General features: G+C 51.7%; 1 long non-coding RNA gene across 1 annotated transcript in view; it reads left to right on the top strand.

Moving 5' to 3' along the window:
- Positions 1–19,994: 19,994 nt before the first annotated feature.
- Positions 19,995–22,622, top strand: part of LOC141409996 (uncharacterized) — a 70,305-nt gene continuing 67,677 nt past the window's right edge. Inside the window, exon 1 of the long non-coding RNA XR_012433179.1 lies at positions 19,995–20,098. This is a non-coding gene — a long non-coding RNA (uncharacterized lncRNA). The remainder of the gene's footprint in view (positions 20,099–22,622) is intronic.

Below are 22,622 nucleotides of genomic sequence, written 5' to 3'. Positions count from 1 at the left end.
TGTTGTAGAGGAGAAGTCTGAAGCCAGTTTGATTTTTGCTTCATGGTAGGAAACTGATGTTTTCAGGCTTTTCCCCTTTATTTCCATAATGAAGATGATGTCCCACCTCATCCAGAGTTGTTTTTGTTACCTTGTCGGGAATGTCCACCCCTTATGTGCCCCTTCAGGTCCTCAGTCCCTTTCTCAATTTCCTCACAATCCTCCCCATCTCATCCATCTTCACTGCAATTATGTTATTTTTTTCATTTTTGTGCTCACTTTCCCACGCGACTTTTGTTCTTGTTTCACAGATGCCCGTGCCAAACTTTATGTCTGAGGCTCGGGGGCTGTGTTTTATTCTGTCTGCCTCTGCATGTACTTTTGAGAAGTGGGGTTGGAGGTTGCCCCCCAGGTGCTGTTTCAGCTGGACCTGCCTAGACTCTGTGAATTGGGGGCGTCGAGCAGAGCCCATGTGGCTCTATGGTGGACCATGTTGCTGAACCATACGTCTGAGGTTTGGGGGCCATGTTTCATTCTGTCTGCCTCTGCATGTACTTTTGAGAAGTGGGGGTGGGGGTTGCCCCCTGGGTGTTTCAGCTGCACCTGCCCAGACTCCCTGAAGTGGGAACGTTGGACAGAACCCGTGTGGCTCTACGGTGGGCTCTGGTGCTGACAGAGCAAGAAGCCGCACTCCCAGGACGTGCTTGCAGCTGTTGGCAGGTCTGGGATTGTGACAGGATGATTTCCTTCTCTAAAATACATCTCAACTGTTATCCAGAGGGTTGGCTGTAGGCTTTCAACAGCTTCACTCTTCTTAGTAACCAGGAGACAATTCACTAAACAGAGTTGCTGTCACGGTTTAATTAGGAATTTCTGCGAGAGGCTGGCAGGACAGCTCCCTCTGCAAGCCTCCTGCAGCCTCCCTGTCCCCACTCTTGGGCCCAGCCACCTGCATTGGTCTGTGGAGGCTGCACATTCTCTGTTCTCCTAAGGGGCTCCTGGACTTCGGGGCAGCCTTGGTAAGCTGATGTGTAACTCCCATTCTCTTATCTCTTTAAGTAAGTAGGTTCATGGAATCTTGATCTTCTAAATTGTTCATCTTTGTAAAACAGACAGAGTTTCCTAAGCCACCTTGTGTCTCAATGTGAATCACTTGTTATTTTTCACTGCAGAATGAACAGAACTGGAATCATGAGATTTAGAGGGTGATGAAAAGACAGAGGTTAGCATATTCCATTTTCTCACCTTTTCCTTACACGTTTTCCTTAAATGCACCCCTCGTATGTCTGTGAAGTTCTTCCCAATTCCGTAACGTCACTCCATCCTCAAGTGGAACATTTGTGAACAGTAACACGTATTGATGTGTGCACCTCTGCAACCCAGCAGGAATTAATGCTTTTTATTTATGAATGGATGGTCATCGGATGGCCAGAGGGATTCCCTGTGAATTGCGGGGGTCCTCATGCCTGCTTGTGAGTGACATGCACATGGCGAGGGCTAGGGAATCTCAGTCTCTGTGATTCGAGTAGTGACATCGTTTACGCAAGGCAGGTGGATGACTCTGAGCTTGGCATGCTCCTGGGTGGCACAGCACAGCTGACATGGAGTGGGGCAAGGACTTGTTCCACGAGTTTCTGTGTTTTTGTTGTTGTTGTTATTTTTTTTTTGAGATGGAGTCTCTCTCTGTCACCCAGGCTGGAGTGCAGTGGCGCGATCCAGGCTCACTGAAAGCTCCGCCTCCTGGGTTCACGCCATTCTCCTCCCTCAGCCTCCCGAGTAGCTGGGACTACAGGTGCCCGCACCACGCCCTGCTAAATTTTTTGTATTTTTAGTAGAGACGGGGTTTCACAGTGTTAACCAGGATGGTCTCGATCTCCTGACACTGTGATCCACCCGCCTTGGCATCCTGAAGTGCTGGGATTGCAGGCGTGAGCCACTGTGCCTGGCCTGTTTTTGTTTTTTTGAGACGGAGTCTTGCTCTGTCCTCCAGATTGAAGTGCAGTGTCATGATCTTGGCTCACTGCAACCTCCACTCACTGCAACTTCTCCCTTTCAGTTCGAGCAATTCTCTTGCCTCAGCCCCCCTAGTAGCTGGGATTACAGGCATGTGCCACCATGCCTGGCTGATTTTTCTATTTTTAGTAGAGACAGGATTTTGCCATGCTGGTCGGCTGGTCTTAAACTGTTGGCCCCATGTGTTCCACCTGCCTTGGCCTCCCAAAGTGCTGAGATTACAGGCATGGGCCACTGCACCTGGCCCTGTGTTTGATTCTTAAATCTTCTTTTTCTTTTTAATATTTCCGTTTCTGGACGGCCACTCAGTGGATATGGAGGAAGGGTTCACAGATGTCCATATTACATTTCTTTCTTAAATTAGCCTCCCTTGAACACTGCTATAGGGTACAGACGCATGAAGGGCTGAAAGGGTGGTTGCGTCCCAGGAAGTGTGAGTGTGGAGCTGGTCTGTGAGACCCCGGTGCCGGTGAAGGCACCTGTGTGAGATGGCCTGGGATGGGGGTGTGCAGAGCCCTGACCGTGGCACACAACCTTCAGCTTTGATGCTTCAGGCCATTGCTCTGGTCATCAGTGAGCAGAAGGTCTAACAGCAGTGATATTTATCACTAGCTGTGTTGACCAATGTGTTAGGAGGGTGAACCTGTTTGACTTAAGCTGTTTGACGGGTTTGCATTTAAATAGACAACTGGTGACCTGCTGCCTGGACGCTTGCTCTGTGACCTGCCCCAAGTGGCTTCTCCTTCTGGTATGCATTAGATGAGATGGGCGTGTTTAGGGTGGTGTGGCCCTAGACTGCAATGCATTAGAAGTACAAACCCTGCCTCACCCCAGATCTGCCCCACCCCAGTGTGACTTTTGGAGGTGGAGGCCCAGCATCCTTCACCTGCCCTCCAGGTGGGCCTGAGGATGCTGAGATTTCAGAGCGCTGCTTTGCTAGCACTCCAGCAAGTCCTGCTTAAAGAGGCCAGGATCTGAAATGGCAGCTTATCAAATTGTATAGCAGAAAAAGAGAAATGTTTCCTTAGAATGGGTGTAGGAAGAAAAATGATTTCCTTCACCATATCTGGAAAAGATTTCAAATTAGCAGGCACTATTTGGAATTATTAGTGGTCTCCTGTGTTTCTTTCTTTTCTTTTTTTTTTTTTTTTTTTTTTTTTTGATACAGGGTCTCACCCTGATGCCCAGGCTGGAGTGCAGTGGTGCAATCTTGGCTCCCTGCAACCTCCGCCTCCTGGACTCAGGTGATCCTCTCACCTCAGCCCCCTGAGTATCTGGGACTACAGGCACGATACCACACCTGGCTAATTTTTGTATTATTATTTTTTTTTTTTTGTAGAGACGAGGTCTTGCTATTTTGCCCAGGCTGGTCTCAAATTCAAGCATTTGTCCTGCCTCAGTCTCCCAAAATGCTTCTGTACCCCTGACCCAACAAGGAAGGACAAGAGGTGTGAGCCACACTCCCGGCCTCCTGTCTTTCCTTGTTGGAGCAGGGATGTGGAAGCACTTGCCGCAGCTGACCTGAGTATATCTCGTTTTGCTTTCTTTTCATCACGGGTAACCTGGCAGTGCTGTGCACCAGTGCTGCTGGCCAGCTGTTTTTTGATGGACTGGCAGAAAATCAAACTGAGACCCGGGTTCCTTTCTCCCTGGGTACTGACCAGGTGGGAGAGGAAGGACGTTATCTGAGTATCATCTTCATGAGGGCTGGTGGGGAAACGTCAACTTTAAGGTGCCTGGGATCTAAGGCATGGAACCCAGAGTGCAGCAGAACATAGGGGATGTAGCCTTGGGAGCAGAGACGTGCGGGCCGGTGCCCTCGTTCCTGGCGGGTTCTGAGTGCAAGAAAAGGTTAGTGAACCAGCCAAGGTCACGGAGCAACCTGCCAAGACCTGACTGGATGTATGGCTGGCGTCCGTGCTGGCCCCAAAACTGCCCATTTGGGGATTCCTTGCAGTTTCAGATCCACCTAGGGGTCCGGAGAGCGTCCAATCCATGACCTCAAAGAACGAGGTGTTGCCTTGAGATCCTCCAAGGTGAGGGTAGGAATTTTTTTTTTTTTTCAATTAGCAATAATTTGTTGTGAATGATCTTGGACCTATTTTCCACTTCTTTGTATAGGAAGAGAGACAGAATAAAAAGTCTCAATGTGCCAGATGCCATGTAATGAAGTCGTGGGGTTAACGTTGTTGATTATTATGTAACATCAAGTTAATTGGAACATATTCACACGTGTCCACAGCGTGTGTGTGTGCCCAGTCCGATGAGCATGTTTGGTTGGGGTCGCTGCTGGTTCTTGCAGCCCCTCTGGGTGGTGCTTTCTCTGTGACTTGCCCAACACCGTTGCTGCTGCCTCTGTTGGAGTTCAGCCTTGACCGGCCTTGCTGCCACCAGGTTCTCGGAGCCTGTGCACCCTCTTCCCCCCGTGCCCCCACTACCCCGCATGCACCTTCTTCCTGGGGCACACCCTTGTCTCCGTGAGCACCCTTGTCCTCCGTCCTGTCCACCCGGCGTCTGCTGTGTGTTTCTACTCAGCCCATGCCCGACTCTTGCTGTGAGCTCAGTTTATTGAGGTGCGGTGAGAAACCAACAGAGGGGAGCAGTGTCCCAGCCTGTCAGGGCAGGAGGGAGCCTTGGGCATCTCTTCCGCAGCTCTGGCGACCCACCCTTTGCGATGTAGTGCTGGGGAGAGAGGTGAGTTCTAAAGGTAGGACCGCCGTGATTTCCTGAGTCTTAATTACCTAACACTGGGTCATCTGCCATGTTGCCTCATCGAAGGCACCTCTAGAGACAAAGCAAAGCCTCTGGTGGCCGTGGGCGGGGTGGCCATGCCTGTCTGTGGGTTCTGTAGAACCTACCCGGAGCCCCTCCAGCCGTGGGGATGTTCAGGCACTTGCCGCCAGTGGGAGGTGTGCATTAGCCGCGTGGTAGGTGCGGAGGCCTGGAGGGACAGGCACAGGCCCACAGGCGTGGTGAGTGTGGGAGATTTAGCCGCCTGGGGATGTGTGGAAGGACAGGCACAGGACCACAGGCGTGGCGAGTGTGGGAGAAAGTGCACAGAGTGCCCAGCAGATGCCGTGTGGTCAGCGGAAGCCGTGAACACAGGCCGGGCTCGGGAGACACATTTGGAAATACACTTTAAGCAACATCAATGGATAATGCTGCGATTTGGTTTCCTCCCGTGGTCCAAAACACATTCTAGAGATGCCGCTGCTTTGTGTGTACCTGAGACAAGGGTCTAAATGTATTAGGGCCTTGATGTAATCTGTAAGACAGGCACAAAATGCCTATCTCAAAGAGGCACTGAACAAGAAAGCGTGCTCTATTCAGTGCAATGAGAATGCTTCATTGTCATAAGCAAAGTAAAATGCCTCCAAGGCGAGCTTGCCATGTGTTTAATGACCTTGGACACGAGCCTCCTAAACCTGCCAGAAAGTGCTTCCAGCGTGGCTTCATGCAGTGGCTTCAGTGAAGAATGTGCATATGTGGCTGATACTGAGAGCTGCGCAGCACCCTCCTGACCTGACGGGTGCCCGTGTGTGGACCGTGAGCCGGGCAGCACCCTCCCGACCTGACGCATCCCCATGTGTGGACCATGAGCCGGGCAGCACCCTCTTGACCTGACCGGTCTCTTTGTGCCCATTGTGGGACCTCCGTCAGTCAAACAAGTGACACACGTCAAACTGAATGCAGGGAGGAGGGTCCAGGATTGCACGCAGGCTCCGTGTCTCGTTCTTCTGAGGCCTTCTGGGAAGCCAGGAGGGCAGTGGGGTCTTTTGTGTGTTTCCTCCTGGTGGCTGTGAATTTGTAGCAATGGCTTTTTGCAAAAGGGCCCGGAGGCGGAATCAGAGCCTGTCTTGGAAAGGATGACATCTTCACGGGCACCTCTTTCCGCCTCTCCAGTGCTCCTGTGATTTTCAATATGTGCACCCTGCAGACTTCAGCCTGTTGGTGTCTTGGGGGAATAGATACCAGGATTGCTTCAATGTCTGTAAACCTGAAACAGGAATTTCTCTGCATTAAGTTGGTCACCAAAATGGGAGGTAAGTGGAGAGGGGAAGGAACTTCTTGACCTCGTCAGCCCTTTTCTTGAAACTCACAGTCAAACTTTGTCAAATTCTAGATGATGGTGCTTCAGGCGATGCATTTATGTATGTTATGTCTTGTTTTCTGAGTATGGTGCTTCAGGAATTTAAATATTAAGGTGAAATTGCCATGCACAGTTGAATTGGCACCATAATTTGACTCTCTGTAAAGCCTTTTGGTTTCCTGTTAGAGTGACTTACCATTTTTTGAGTTAACTGAAGCAAACTCTGCTGTCAGCACGAAGGAGCCACTGTATAGTTAGGACGTCCGATTAAATAGAATTCTCCTAAATAGAGTGTGTTCTTTTCATAAATTTTAAAAATTCATTGATTCATCAAACACATATTGAGTACTTATCACCCTGGTTGCTAGTCACTGTTCATATATATATTTTTAAGGAATTACTTCCACCTAGCTCTGAAATAACATTGCATTTAGAATTTAGCACAGAGGTGATTAAGCATGAACTTTTCTCAGCAGTCTTGTTTTCATTTTTACTTGGGAACATGTTCTCAGACTCGGTGCCCAGCTGACATTACCGTGCGTTGCCCGAGACACACACCTGGCGGGGCTGTGTCCCTGGGGCTTTAGAGCAGGAAGGAAGGGCTGCCAGGTGTCTGGCCCTTCCATGTTTCCCTGGGGGAAGGATTAGGCCTTGGGCAGGAGTCTTGGCTTGTCTTACTGGATTAGCTGGTGTCATTCAGTCAGCTCTGCCTTGGTGTTAAGCTCTGGACTGACTCTGACCTCTGAGTGGCAGAGGAGAGGATGGCGATTTAGAATCAGTCGTGCAGACCGGGGCACCCAGCGGGTCTCGGATAAAAAGTGGTGGCAATTGATCACTTGCCTTTTTGGGAGAACTGTGTGGATTGACTCAGACCTCTTTCTTTTCATTTTATCTTGAGACTTTGTAGAAGCAAAAATGCCTTTAAAAAAATTAAATGATGGGCTTTTGTAATGTTTGTGTCTCCCCAAGATTCACAAGTTGGAATCGTCACCCGCGAGGAGCTAGTGCTAGGAGGGGGAGCTTTGGGCGGTGAGGAGGTCGTGAGGGTCTCATAAATGGGATTTGTGCCCTCAAAAAAGGGACTACAGAGAGCTCCCTCGCTCCTTCCACGGTGTGTGGACCCAGTGAGAAGGCGCCGTCTATGAACCAGGAAGCCCTCACCAGGCAAACCTGTCAGGCCTTGACTATGAACTTCCCAGCCTGAGACTGAGACTGAGAGCTGTGAGAAATGAACTTGTGTCGTTCGCCAGCCCCTACCCAGCCTGTGGTGTGTTGTTAGAGCAGCCTGGGTGAACGAAGGCAGGTCGTGAATTTTCTGTTGTAGTTTCTGGCTTCAGATACTTGCTAGGGAGATGTCACCATCTTACCCAGGTGGGACTGTCTAGAATCAGACGTTCCGTTATGATTTGACCTTGTTCTTGCCCCACGCCTGTGCCGTTCACACCTCCAGGTGTCTCGGCTGCCGGCGGTCCCTCCAGACATTTCTGATTCGGGGTGTGGTGCTTGGTCACGGCCGCGCCGTCAGTGACCAGGTGTAGGAGCTCGCGCCCCTGGTGAACCAGCAGCCTCACCCAGAAGCTGCCGAGAAGCGTTTGACAGGTGATCGTGCCTCGAGACTGAAACTTCCTGTTTACAGGGAATGGAGGTGCATAGTAGGGAATCTAATGATGGCCCTAGAAACAGATGCCTCTGGGATAGGGGATATTCTGCAGGACAATGGCCCCGGACTCTCGAAAAGTGAAGATCACAGATAAAAGGGGTGCGAGGCTGTTCCTGACGAAGACGGGGAAGGAGAGTCACTCGGCGCAGTGTGTGGCCAGGATAGAAAAGACGTTTTCGGGACGATTGTGCTACCTGAACATAACCTGGACAGCGATGCTCTGAAATCGTTCTTGTCTGCTGATGATGGTACTGCGGCTGCAGAGGGGCCCTTATGCCTAGGGAATGTGTGCCTGAGGACTCGGTGAGGCAGCAGGAGCCTCTCACCTTCAAGTGGCTCCAGAGGAGAAACAAATCTGTCTCTCTGTCTGATCTACAGAGAGAGTGAGAAAGCAAATCTAACGAAATGTTAGCAGTTGTTGGAGCTCCGCGTGGAGAAAACTTAACCACTCGTTGTACTGTTCTTCCACTTTTTAAATATGTTAGAACATTTTCATAATGAAATTGTGGGAAAGTAAAAATAAATCTGGAAATTAGAATGGAAGTGAGCCCAGCCAAGCGCTCTTGAGTTCAGCCGGGAAGAGCCAACGGTCCGTTGGTGTTCTCTCGACTCGTCCTGGGGATTTCCTCCTCCTGGGTTCATCACCTAGTTTTCCTGGTGATATTTTATACATAGCTATGAGCATAGGTGATACTGAAAACACACGTTTAGTGTGGTTTGTCATTAAGAATTTGGAGAACTGGCTAAAGAAACCACTTGTACAGAGTTGAGATGAGCACTGCCTGCCTCAGCGTCTGTGGTACCAACTTCACTTGGGTGCAGAGCTTGGCAGAGGTTTGAGTGACTCTGTCTCGATGGTCCTCTGTCACAGGACAAGGTTAAGCTTCACCACCAAGGGCCCTGTTGAGCCTCTGGGCTGGAAATAACCTCCCCCGGGCTGGTGAGGCAGCCTCTGGGGGCCTTTCCTGACAAAGCCCTTCACTGAGCTGCAGTCTGGCCGCCTCTGCCCTCGCCTCCCCGACTGCAGGGCCTCAAGGTCTCACTACCTCCAGCCTGAGCGCCCAGTGCCCAGGGGCAATTTCCCGCCTTCCCTGGGGGCTCAGGATGCCGGCTCCTGGGGCAGTGCCCGCAGCTGGGCCCCTCCTCCGGGGCTGGGGTTAAGGCTGGCCACGGCCTCCTGCTATGTCCCACTGGCCACTTCACCGCAGCTGCAGCCCACACTGGGTGGCCGCTCCTGCTTCTGTTGGATGTGGAGATGCAGGCCTTCACTGAGGCTTCCTGGCCTCGCCTCTGCTGGCCCCAAGGCTGTGCCACTTCCCCCTGCCCAGCCCCTGGTCTCTGTACAGTGTCTGTCCAGGATGTCTGTCCATCCGTCCTTGACATTCTGTCCACAAGCAGCCACTGTCATCCTAGCTTGTGAGGGGCGAGCAGAGCCCAGGTGCGGTCGACGTGGAGATGCTGATGCCCTTCAGTGTGCAGGGAAGTGAGTTCCTTCATATCTACAGCCTCTGCGCAGCCAGCTGGGAGCTCATCCCATTCACAGGTGGATGTGCCTTGTTTTTTGGCCCAATCGCCTGCATTAACTCAGAAGAATCTCAGTTCCCTGCTTTCAAACACATACGCTGGGACGTGAACACTCTCACCCTGGACGTTTTGTCTGGATGTTCAGTGCCCAGGCTCTTAGGTACACAGGCGGCCCCAGTTTTTATTTGAAAGCTTTGATTGACATGAAGGAATGTAGAGGCTGCTGAAATCCTGGTCATTTTGGAACAAAGTATTTTATTAACAGTTTTCTAAAAGAAAGAAATCATTAAAAAATTGACCCCTGTTGAGGTAGAAGGATCTCGTCCTCATGCTCCTCAGTTCCTTCCAGAATCAGCTTCCAGTTCAGCTGCAGAACAGGTTCTGGTGGTGGCTGGAGCAGCCCAGGCAGGTGCCGTCGGGTCTGAGTTCACACCGGTGCCCATGTGGTCTCCAGTTACGGTGTGGGCCGTGGGGTCTGAGTTCACACCATTGCCCATGTGGTCTCCAGTTACGATGCTGGCCATGGAGTCTGAGTTCACACTGGTGCCTGCGTGGTCTTCAGTTACAGTGCTGGCCATTTGTGCCTTTCTGGGAAGTTAGAAGGAGGATCATTTCATCACCTCTCTGTCCTACCACACCTGATCTATGCTGGGCCACCGTGAATTCTTCCTTTTAACTGTTTCTCTCGTCACGGGCAACGCTGGTGTTCTGTGGTCCACGTTTGCCTTTTCGGAAAACGGATTCTGTGTTGCTTTATATAATCACGTGGTCTCTTTTACGAATTTCGCTTTCCTTTAAGAAAATAATCGTGCTTTTATCGCTTCAATCTCAACTCTGGTCCCTGACACAGGCTCTTACCAGCTCGAAAATTAAAAGTAATCTTTGATTATACTTAATGCTTTCTAAAGTTTTCAAAAGTTTATCAGCATGTGGGTTACTGAACATTGTTTATTTAATGGAAAATTACATTGTAAGTAGAGTATTAGAGTGAAAATGATCTTTTGATTTTATTAAAATATTCAGGTAAAAATATTAAAATGCCTTCACCAAACTTCATGCCTGTGTATCGTGAAAACATTAAGCTGCTCTCTGCTCCCGAGAATGCATGAGTAGAGTATGTGTTTGAAAGCGTCATTCCAGTCTTAAGTTTTAGGTATTCTTAAAGGGGTTGGCTGGAGAAGTGACATTTAGCATTGAGTGAATGTTTGATAAAGATTTGTCTCCATATAAAAATAGTTAAAAACAATCTTTAGTGTTCCCTGTCAGGGTTCACCCATTAAAGAATGGTCTTGTAAAAAACTCATCGAGAGTGTTGGCGCCCAGAGGTGCTACCTTGCCCACAGTTGTGTCATCTGTTGTCACCAGGCGACACGCCCAGCATTAGCTGCACGTCAGATGTGGCCACGTGGCCACAGGACATCCCTGCGGACGGATGTTCTTATGCAGATTAATGAGGATGGAGACCACTGCAGAACTGTAAGCCCCCCAGGGGCTGACGGAAGCCTGGGAACACCTGAGACACCAGAGTCGCTGCTGATCTGGGTGGAAGGAAACCTGCCCTGGAAGATGGGAAATGCAATAAGGAGAAAGTACCAAGGTACATGATGCTGTGAAAACGGAGATGTTTTAATTAAATTAACAATTAAAATCATTTTAATTATGAGAATTATTTGAATTCATGTTAGTTCTTTTTAGGAAATTAATACTTAAAGCAAGTTTGTTTTCTGAATTGTTGGAATTAATTGAGTCAGCACAAGAGTTAGCATTGATATCTGACCCTCTTCCAGGGTTGGGGCAGAGGAGATGGGGGCAGAGGAGATGGGCCTCCCACCGGCTTTCCCCTGGAGCTCAGCCAGAATTTCCCATTGAGGAGCCCTCAGCTACCTGAGAGCCAGGAGCTCTTGCGGAGAAGCCACTGTCGGCATGCCGCCCGCTTTGATGGCTCTGCTCTGCCATCCCTGCGCTCCAAGGGCCAGACCCTGCCGCTGCCTGTGCCAGACGGGTCTCAGGGAGGTGCCAGTGAGTGGGTATGCATGGCAAGGCCTGGGCATCGCTGTCCGTTTTCCGTGGCTGCCGGTTTCATTCTCTCGCTGTTTGTCCCCTTAGCAAGACTCATGAGGTTCCTTGAGGACAAGACCCCCTCCTGCCACCTGTTCTGTTTCCTGAACGTTCTCTGCACTAGCACAGCCCTGGGATGCAGCCCTCGGGAATCAGGATGTCGGCCATAGTAGGGCGGGTCGCTCTGCTGGGCACCACGATGGATGTTAGCCGCTGTGCTTCACTTTGCGGACACGTTTAAGTACAAAAGTAATTTTAAAATTTCACCATTATTTCAAGACAGCTGAGAGCCTATTAGCACAGAATCCCTGGTCTGAATGAAATCAAACAGTTCTTATTAATTATTCATGATGCCATGAATATGTAGCCTTGTTTTTTATAATTACCAGTCTGTATAATTAATCTTTCATTTGGTTAAAGTACTTAACAGTAAGTAGAGCTGTAACTTCAACTGTTTATAAAGCATATGGAAGAATGTTTAAATGTTTAATTAGAACCATTTTTTTTAGTTTCATAGAGAATTTTTTTTTCTTGTCAACGAGGATCTTTAATTATTTAAACCAAAAGAGAAAAACAGACCAGAAAAGAAAAACAAGTAGTAAAGCTCGGAACTGCGAAGGTGGCATCGTTCCGTTAGTCTCGGGTTTTGCTTCCTGGGTTTGTGACGTGGTCAGAGTCCTTGTCTTTGATTTCCTAACACAAGTTGTTAAAGTTGGAAGTGAGCGTGAAATTGAGTTAGTCTAGCTTTATTTTTTCACGGATGAGAAGTGAATTATCTTCAGCAAGGTGGGTGCAGGCGTGGTCCCCGGGGGTCTCTGTGGTGAACAGGCCACCCTTGTGGGGAGCCAAGTTCGTCATCACTGGGACAGAGCCCAGGACACTTCCCCGGCTGGCCAGCCTCTTCCTAAAACCCCACACATTGCAAAGGATGGAGTCCAGATCTATACCATAAAGAAACGAGGGTGGTTACAGAAAGCACCACGATCTCAGCTGAGTGACTCTGAGCACCCCAACGTTGGGGCACCTCAGCATCATGTGTGGCTCAGGCTGTGCCCTGCAGGGAGGCTGGCCCGATTGAGCTTCGATCTCCACCCTGAGAGTGAGGGCTCCTTCCCCCAGAGTGGGTTAAAGCATCGTGTGTCCACCTGTGCAGTGGCTGGTCCCAGTGGCCCTGGAGGGCTGAAACCCTGGGTCCTGCCACTGGTCCGGGGCGTCTATTTCCCCTTCCTGCAGCTCCTGTGTCTGTGTGTCCAGGGGGCTCCGATCCCTGTCTCAGGACCATGGGTGAGGGGTCAAGTTCACCCGCTTTGGAGCTGGCCCGGATCTTGGTTCTGTGGATCCTCGCTGTGTGGCTCTGGAGCAATTCTGTCCTCAGGAGAGGGATCCTTACAGCCGCCTCTTGGGGCCATGAGGAGAATTAATAGGACGACCCCCAGGAAGCTGCTCAAAGCCCTGTGCGGGGCCAGCCCTGTGTCTCCACCAGTTCCTTCCCTCTGTGCTCCCCCGCACTGTCACATCGCCAGCCTTTGTTTCCTTTTCCTTGGACCCAGGCAGCGAATGCTCTGCTGCCCTTGGCAGCCCCTTCTCTAGTCTGTCCTCAAATCACTTCCTGACGGACAGCCCTGACTAGCCATCGGCGTGACCAAAACCCCACAAAATAGAACTCAACTTTCCTATTAAGCTGTGGAGAGCTGTCCCAGCCCCACTTCCCACAGGCTGGCCTCATTCGCCATGGGATCCGTGGTTCTCACCTGGGGCTGGGGGTGCCCCTGGCATCTGGTGGGGAGTGTCAGGGATGTCCCTCCAGGCCCAGTACAGTCCCCCAGCCGGTGGGCAGCAAACAGCAGCACCCAACCTGTTATCCCTGTGGCTTCTGGTTCCCCGAGGCTGGCTGTGCTTTGCTGCCTCTTCATGCCCTCTCTCCACCTTCGCTGTTTAGCAGTGTTCCATCCATTAGAGTTCAAAGCACTGCCTCCCGGCAATGCAGCCCGTTCTTCTGGCCTGCCATCTGCCTGTGCCCCGCGGTCTGTACCATGTCCTCACGGACCCATCAGAGCAAGGCTCCCAGGGATGGAGAGGTTCCTGTTTGTGTCTCTGTCCCACCTTCTCTGGACCTGGCACCGTGCCCTTTGCCGACAGAGGTCTTGGGTTGATTGTCAGCAAAGCAGACAATCTATATGGCTCTAAATGGTTGTGAACATGCTTGATTGAGTGATTTTAAAAATAATTGGATATGTAAGCATTTGAGTGTGACACAGGTGGATTTTTGGGCTAATGGTCTTGTTCTTCAGGGAGTAACCACAGGCCCATCCACAAGGACCATTTCCAGCTGATTTATGGAACGCTGTTCTACCTGGTTAATTTTGAACGTTGTCTCAGCCTGAGAGGTAGGTCAGCATGTGACGAAGATCACTGGTTTGAATCCTAATCTAATCCTTAGATTGAATCCTAATCCTAATCCTAATCCTTAGGAGCTGCACCTTCCATGCCTCCGTTTCTTCCTTGGTTAGGTAGGGAAGGTATGAGCTACCTCAGAGTTGTGAGTGAGGCCTGTATCGAGTGAGCGATTTAAGTGACAAGGACTGCACCCGGAGTGTTGATATTTAAAGACCTTTAAACATCGCGATGCTGCATTTTGGTACTCAGGTAAAACAGCAAAGTTATTTCAGATGCAGACACAGACCCTCGGTGAGGTGGGGGGCTGATGGCAGGAGGTGGACCACCGACCCTGTAATGAGGGCGTGGTCCGTTCGAGGCTGAACGAAGTGTACATCATTGCACGTACCACGGAGGTCCCTCTCGTGAAGTCCTGGAAGGGTCCATGTGGCTGAGCCGTGCGGTCTGTCCATGATGTCTGGCAGGAGCAGAGCTTTTGGGTGCAGCCTTGCTCTTGTGTGCACGGCCCTCAACGGTCTCAAAAGTCTGAGGCTTAAAGCAGGCTTGGGGTTTCCTTACACCTCCTGGACATCTAATTTGCCTGGCAAACATGTTTTTCTTGGGTGTAAAGGTGAAGGAGTGGGTGACTCTGGTGAAAGTGTACTAATTACTGCACTCTGGGTCAGTGGCGCTTGGATGAAGACACTATCTGACCTGGGTGGACATCTCTGGGGTGGTGAGAACCGGTGGCTGGATGTTGTAGTTTTGCCCAGAGGATGCCAATTGTTTCCTTTTTCCTCAGTAACAACACCCTACTTTGTTTAGGGAAGCAGCACACCCCGCTGAAAATCCAATTGTCTTGCACGGCGGAGCGGCTGGTGACACAGGTCCAGATGCTGGGATGCTGATGGGGGTTCCTGGAGTTGGAAGTGTCAGGAGGCTTTCCCGACCCACAGCAGCCCTGGGCCCTTGTCCAGCCTTCTTGCCCGGGGCATGACACGTGGAGGGAAAGCAGCTTCGGGGGCCCGAGGGCCAGAAGGCAGAGTCCTGGCATGTGAGGCAGGCCTGGGCCAGGCTCCTCGGAGGATGTCACAGACCTGCTGCCCATGCAGGGACCACCCACCTCTGAGCCCCACGCAGATTTTCCTCCGTAGCCGAGTGAAATCCTGGTATGGCGAGTGAGGCAGTCAGAGGCACCTTTTGTAGAAGGAGGACAAAGCTGGAGAGAAAGATGTTTTCCTAAAGGCACAAGGCGCTGATTGTGCGTTACGGATAATTCCTAAGAGTGTGGTTGCTGGTGGGTGGAAAACTGTAGCCAAAGAATAAGTGGGAACGGCCCTTGCTGGTATTTAACGGATTCGTTCACGAATGATCTGAACAGTTCCAGTGAAAAGAGCATTTCGGACACAGAAGTTTTCATCCTGCCTCACAATCAGCGTGACCGTGGGCTGTTCCATCCTTCTTGGGCGACAGTGAGAGGGTCTCAGGCCCTTTCGGCCCTGTGCTGGCATTTCCCCAGGGTGTGTGCCCCATCCCGAATAGGCTGGAATGCCTCTGGGTGCAGCTGAGCCTCTTGAAAAGGGAAGAGACATGTGATGTGCTCTGGCTGAACAGGAAAATGAGGGAGGACAGGGAGAGGGGCCTGGAGGTGAGGAGGATGGTGAGCAACACTGGGGAGAGGGGACGGAGGGTAACACCAGGGACAGGGGGATGGAGGGTAACGCCGAGGACAGGGGCATGGAGGGTAACACCGGGGACAGGGGTTGGAGGGTAACACCACTTCTCCAGGTGCCTTTGGGGGATGGTGCCTCCTCTCGCACCCCAGAGTGAAGCCAATAGGATTCTGTCCCGAGGAGCCCCAGAGCCTGGCAGCTGGGATTGGCCCAGTATGAACCACCGTTCACTGGCTCTGCACCCTGGGACAGGCTCCCTGGTGTTTCCACCCTGGTTTCCCTTCTGGACAGTGGGACCCTGAGTATCCCCGTCCCAGCTGCACCCAGAGCCCTGGACTCCAGCGTGTCATCGGCACTCGTTAGCGTTTCTTTTGTTGTGGTCCGTGGACGAAGTGGCTCTCTCTTTGTGTGTTCACAGCCCTCCTGCTCACTTTACCTTCTGGGAACACTTTTTACAGAGCTTCGTATGTGGGGAGGACTCAAGTGATTAATCGAATGTTTCATCAGGAGCGGTTCTTCTGTTTCCCAGTTTTGACACAACATTTGGTGAAATTTCCAGGGACTCCTGTGGTCAGCCTCACGGTTTCACTCTGTCACTTTCTAATGCAGTATTTTTGGGAGTCTTTTAAATTAAGAGCCACCACTTAAAAATAAGTTTTATAATATGCAGTTTCAGGTTAATTCTTTACCTTTGTGTCTCAGGCAGTGGCTCCCCACCTGTGAGTTGTCAGAAGGGTTCACGCAGTTTTCCAGGGCGGCCTTTGCATTTACTGGAACTATGAAGAGCTCATTCCTGCTTCGGAGGCGATTGACACACAGTGCGCGTGAGGCCGTGCGTGGCTTATCGTCTTCTGCAGGCTTAGATGTCACTTTCTGTTCTTCCCCAAGCCTGCTGCACTGTGCCGAGTGTTCACTGTGGGCTACGGTCACGCTGTCTGGCACAGGCCACCGAGGCCACAGGGCAGGTTCCACGTAGCGGAGCCTACAGAATGGCAGAGCCCGGCCTCCTCGCCGCCCTTCACGGGGAGCAGAAAGCGCAAGCCTGTGATCAGAGCTGTGCTAGCCCAGAAAGCCTCTGAACAGGTTGAATTGAGGAATCTGCTCCTACCAACTGCCCATGTTTAGGATGTGTTTGAGTTTTTGTGATTTTTCTTGCACTGAAGCTACTGGACTGGCTCTGAGTCACCGTCATGGGTCTTCATGTTGCCCCGACGGGAAACGGCGGGGGTGGAGGTCTGCACAGAGGCTTGTGGCCCTGATAATGAAGGGCTTGTTGCCTCTTGGGACAGCGAGTTCAAACTCTTTGTAATTGTCAGCACAAAGAGTGACCCGCTGAGGACACGGCTGTAATACAGGGTGGCATGGTTGATTGTCATAGCTGATATCAGGTACCTGCCTCTAAAATGACGGTACCCGTAGTGTGGCTCCAGGAGGGCAGCTCCTGCCAAACACACGTGCTCCTGGGCCCCTGCAGACAAGGTTGTGTTGCCAGCCAGGCCTGCAGCTGTGAGTGTAGAGGATTCTACAGGGTACCGACTGCCTCCCTCGTTTGCTTGTGGGGCCCAGGCCTCCGTCCCTCCCGGTCCCCAGTCCGGCTTCTCCCAGGATTCTCCCAGCCCCGTGGACACCTCCGTCTTCACAGCTTCCGTAGTTTTCTTGTGGGCGCCCTAGGTGGGCGCCTGGGCAGGGTTCGTGTGTTAGTCGAGTTCTCTCTAGCCAACCCTGGCTCGAGGCTCAGCAGGTCCCTTCAAAAGAGTCAGCCAGCTGTGTGCCTGCATGTTCAGGATACTTGTCAGGGGCCTTCCTCAGAGCAAGACCGACGCTCCCCTCATCCTTGGGACTTTGGAGCCCGCCCTGGAGAGACTCTAGCCAGTCCAAAGCGGCCGTCCGGGTCCCGCAGGCTGGTGGGAGTGACTTCTGAGCCACTCGAGACCCCACTTTGTGTTCCTACACCCCACAAAGCCACTTAAAGTGCCATGTTCTGGTGCCATGTGCCTCTCCAGTGTGCCACACAAGCCCGGACGGGGATCTGAGCGGGCGCTGCCTTCCTCAGGCTATGCTTGAGTTTTGGGGCAACTGGAGCACTCGTGGCTGTGATTATCGCCGCTGTCTGGGCTCCCCTAGAAGGTCTCACCCGCAGCCTGAGGGCCACGTCGGCAGCCACCGAGGAGCCGCCAGGTGCGGCGTTGGTCCCACTCAGTTCTTTTCGACTTTGGTGACAGAGGAGACAGCAAAACTTCAGCTGGTAGCCCCAGGCCTTCTCTGCTTGGGGCCCTGGGACTGAGATAGCACAGATCCTGCCATCCACGTGCTGGGGGCCCCGCCGTGCGGCTCCCTCCTCTGATCAGGGGCCACGCCCTTGGGCTGGGCAGCTCCGGGTTCTCGCACTCAGGGGCCCAGGGAGGGTCCTGGATGCAGAGAGAAGGAGAAGGGTGGCGGTTTGAGCCCAAGTGTGTTGGCTTCATCTTCTGCCTCCTGTCCCTAAATACATTTGCAAAGTTTTCCAGATGAAAACTCAGAAGGGATTTGTAATGACTGGAATCTGTGAATTCCATGGGAGCCAAGTGTGTCCACCTCTTTCACCCACCTCATTTCTCCCCGTTGGGGCTGATTTTGGCAGCGTTCATAGGGGCATGGACTCAAGGGGTGGTGGCCAGCCCTCAGCCCTGTGTCCCTCTCCTCCCCTCAGCGCCACAGCATTTCGGTGTCATGCCCTTCCCTGTGCGCGTCCTCATGAAAACCAAGTGCGGCTGGAGGGAGATGCCTGCGCCCACTCCCGTGACCTTCCCGACCAGCCTGGCTGCAGCGGCCTCTCAGCAGGCATCTTTCTGGTGCTGCCTCTGTGCCCCTCCCATCACCTGACGCTCGTGCTCCTGAATCTTCACGCGTGTACTCTGTGCATCCACCTCACGGGCTGCCTGGGAACAGAGACAGTGTCTCACGCCGGTCAGAATGCTCTTCTCTGTCCACTGAATAGTCCAACACAGAATCATTCCTCTGTGATTTTTTTTTTTTTTTTTTTTTTTTTTTTTTTTTGAGACGGAGTCTCACGCTGTTGCCCAGGCTGGAGTACAGTGGCACGATCTCGGCTCACTGCAAGCTCCGCCTCCCGGGTTCCCGCCATTCTCCTGCCTCAGCCTCCTGAGTAGCTGGGACTACAGGCGCCCGCCACCGCGCCCGGCTAATTTTTTTGTATTTTTAGTAGAGACAGGGTTTCACTGTGGTCTCGATCTCCTGACCTTGTGATCCGCCCGCCTCGGCCTCCCAAAGTGCTGGGATTACAGGCTTGAGCCACCGCGCCCGGCCATCCTCTGTGATTATTTATGCTTTGTTACGTAGAACTGGAATAAAGAAAAAGTGAATTTAGACATTACAGCCATCAGGTTGAAGCTAGGTAATGGCATTAGGGAATTAAATGAGAGCATTTGAGCTTCTTGAGTTCTAATTCCACATCTTCGTATCCCCGTCACCCCATACCCAGTGTCTAACACAGCTCTTGGTCTAGGAGTTTCTTGATAAATGCTTACTGAATTGAACTGGACTGAGCTTAACATTCCCACCCAGAGTTAGAAGCCAGTCCCTGAGCAAATTGCATTTAGAACATGAGTTTGATGTTACTGCGGTAAGGGGTATCCTACAAGTCATAATTCCTAGTCAATATCGGGTATTTAGTCAAATAGTGTCAAGTAGAGAGAGGCATTGGCCCATCTGGCAAAAGGGTAAGGCATGGTGCTTTAGGTCCAGGTCCCCAATATCAACTATGAAAATAAAACGTTGTCATCTCCAATTGCAGCCCTGTCCTCAGCTGGTCACTGTTTACGCTAACAATTATAAACAGCTTGAACTTGCTGTCCTGAGAAGCAACACATCCTCCATTCTCTCTGCAGTGCAGCTGCCTTGGTGGATGGAACATGCCCCTCCTCCCTCCCTCCCCCTCCTCTCTCCTTCCCCCCTCCTCTCTCCTTCCCCCCTCCTCTCTCCCTCTCTCCCCCCTCCTCTCTCCCTCTCTCCCCCCTCGTCTCTCCCTCCCTCCCTCCTCCTCTCTCCCTCTCTCCCCCCTCTTGTCTCCCTCCCTCTCCCCTCCTCTCTCCCTCCCTCCCCCCTCCTTCTTCCTGTCTTCTCTCACCTTTCTCCTCCCACCTTCTCTCCTGGGCTAGGGGCAGAAGAGAAGAGACCTCCGGAATCTTCTGCTTCATCCAAGCAGCTTGGGGGCAGCACCAAGTGCTACAATTTGGCTGCCCCAGCAGGTGTCTCAGGGCAGCCTTTCTAATGGGAATCCTGGAATCATGTCTTTCCTTAATGTGTCCTAAAGGCTGGAGGACATGAAGTGAAACAATGCTCCATGCTCAGTCCTGTGATTTTGTGTATTTATTGGAATTAATTTGAAATTAAAATAAATAATACCCAAGGTAGAGCATGAAAAAAAAGAAAAAACAGGCTATGGTGTTTAAAAAACAAACAAAACCGTTTGGTTTGTTGGTTTGTTGGTTTGTTCTTAGACCTTCACAGGCTCCTAGGTCACACGTTTCAGTTTCTCAGCGAGTGATATTCTCGTGTCAGCCTCTTGTTTGATGATGTCAGCCACAGCAGAAAGAAGCACTCCGTAGGCCCCGTGCTCAGCACATTGGCGTGAGCTTCTGCCGTCTTCTGTTCATGCTCATCACAGCTCTGTGCAGTGGGCGTCCTCCTGATCCATGTGGGAGAATGGAGGATGGAGGCGGAAGGGTGAGTGACGGCAGGATCACATGAGGGGTCTCTCCCGAGGTAGGGAGGGGAACGGGCCCAGGACCTCGGTGCCCATCGCGTCCTTCCTCCTCCTCCTCTGCCTCTCTGTGACTGTTTGACTCAGGCTGCAGGGACAGACATGAGTATGTGCAGAGCGTGTGTGCACCCCTGGGGGTGTGTGCTCATATTGGCAGAGAGGGATGTGAGCGTGTACAGAGCGTGTGTGCACACCTTGGGGATGTGTGCTGGCGTTGGCAGGGACAGATGTGAGTGCATACAGAATGTGTGCTGGCATTGGTGGGACAGATGTGTACAGAGCGTGTGTGCACACCTTGGGGGTGTGTGCTGTTGGCATGGACAGATGTAAGCGTGTACAGAGCGTGTGTGCACCCCGGGGGTGTGTGCTGGTGATGGCGGGGACAGATGTGTACAGAGCATGTGTGCACACCTGGGGGTGTGTGCTGGTGTTGGTATGGGCAGACGTGAGCGTGTACAGGGCGTGTGTGCACACCTAGGGGTGTGTGCTTATGTTGTTTTGTAAGCGGCAAATTCGTGGCCCGTTGCCTCAGGCGGCCCTGCATTCGTGTCGAGTCCGTCAGTGGCCCTCGGGTTGGGGTCTCCATCTCCCCAGACAGCACTCGAATGGCTTGAGGTTTCAGATTCTTCCTTTCCGGGTACTTGGGCCTCCTCAGGACCAAGCATCAGAACCAGCCAACTGCAAACTACAAGAACGTTCAAATGCATCTTCAGTAGGAAAAACAAAAGCAATTGGAATAATTTTCCAACATGACCCCGTGGGTAAGCGGTTAGATACTCCAGCCAACAGATTGAGTCACTTTAAAATTCACACCAATTAAAATAGTTGTGAGAGTTACAGAGCTTTACCGCTAAACCTTGAAATAATTGAAGCGTTCTGCTCCACTTGCTTACAAACGGGTTGGGGATAACTTTCATTCCAAAGTAGCAACCTTCTAAATCCAGCTTAGATGCGAGGCTCCCACTGACACAGGAAGAGACAGTGGCCCTTGATTATTCTCCTGTGTTCAGATACTTTGTCATTTTTTTTTGTATTCTGATCATCACTTCTGCTTTTCCAATTCAAACTAAAGGGAGTTTAGTTCTGTTTTGGAGAAGTTGTGGTTAGTGGTTTCTTTTCATGGTTTACTTAATCTCTTAAGTCTGGCACTTACATTTACCCAAATGGACTTTTCTTTAGTACGACGGTGCCGTAGCCCAGGGCTTCTCCCTCCATATCTGCTCCCCAGGAGGCCCCCTAGGAATGGGCGCTGGAGATCCAGCCCCTCTCCGTGTGCCCTTTTCTTTGAGTCCAATGTAGGTTTGGCTCAGAGAAGAAAACAGGCCTCCGGGTTAGGTGCCTCTGACTGCTTGCTTGTGAAATGTTTAATGAGAAGGCGTCTTCCAAACTAATTTTACACATTAATAGTTGTAGCTTAAAGTGTCACTGCAGTCATAAGAACAAGAAATACTCCCATAAAGTAGATAGGCAGAAAAAAGCCATAAAAGTTTAATAAAGCGCAAATAAAATGGTGTTGTAAGAATGTACAATGGGAAATGTTCTCAGTCCAGCCAGATCGGCTGTGGCGTCCTCCTGTAAATACATTCAGCCATGTGTGGCCCTGATCACAATCACTACTGTGAATTGTGATCCAGAATGTTCTTGGGGGCCGACACCTGGACTGTGCCAGCAGCTGAGTCTCATTGGAGGTCACGGCGGTGATGTGCTTAGTGCGGCCATCTGGGCTGAGGGGTGGTCACCCATGCACTCACCACGTGCAGCCGTTATTCTTGTGATGGAGTTGCACAGGGCCCGGCTTGTCCACCTGGGCTACTTAAAGTACCGGGAACCCAACCACTGGTGGGTGCCTCCCGACATAGGAGCTGTCTTTTTTATCCAGGGCCCTCTGGTGCTGCAGACCCTGAGTCCACGGGGAGGCACCTGAGGGCTCTGCTGGCCCATGGAGGTCCCCGAGCAGGTGGTCACTCATTGTGAAGTGGTCCATGGCCTGTGAGGTTATTCCCGGGGTTTGTGTGAGCGAGGTTAACCAGTTCACAGCTGGGCACTTACCCCTTACACAGGTGACACTACTTAAAGTGGAATCTCTATTAGCTCGCACGGGCGTGTGTGAGGAGCTGGGAGGGTGCGGAGGCTTGGCCCTAGCACTGGAGCCCGGGCTCCTGAGATTCTGCGTCTTCCTGCTGAGGGGCCATCAGGGCTGCTGTGGGTCCTGAAGACAGTAGGTGCCATATGGACCAGGGGATGCGGAAGCCTCTAGAGGCTGCGGGAGGCGAGGAGACGGTCGCTTCCCCAGAGCCAGCCCTGTCGACACCTCGACATTAGCTGGTGGGACCTGTTTTGGACTCTAGCTTTCAGAAATGGGAGAAAATAAGTGAGTGTTCAGGGCGCTAACTTTGGGGTGATTTAGTGGAGCAATAGAAAACCAGCCCACGAAGGTGCACGCATTGAAATGTGCTCTGTCCAGGTGTTCACAGTGGCGTGAGGGGG

The sequence above is a fragment of the Macaca fascicularis genome, chromosome 3 (assembly GCF_037993035.2).
Source record: "Macaca fascicularis isolate 582-1 chromosome 3, T2T-MFA8v1.1".
Taxonomy (NCBI): domain Eukaryota; kingdom Metazoa; phylum Chordata; class Mammalia; order Primates; family Cercopithecidae; genus Macaca; species Macaca fascicularis.
This window is presented reverse-complemented; position numbering and strand designations above follow the sequence as displayed.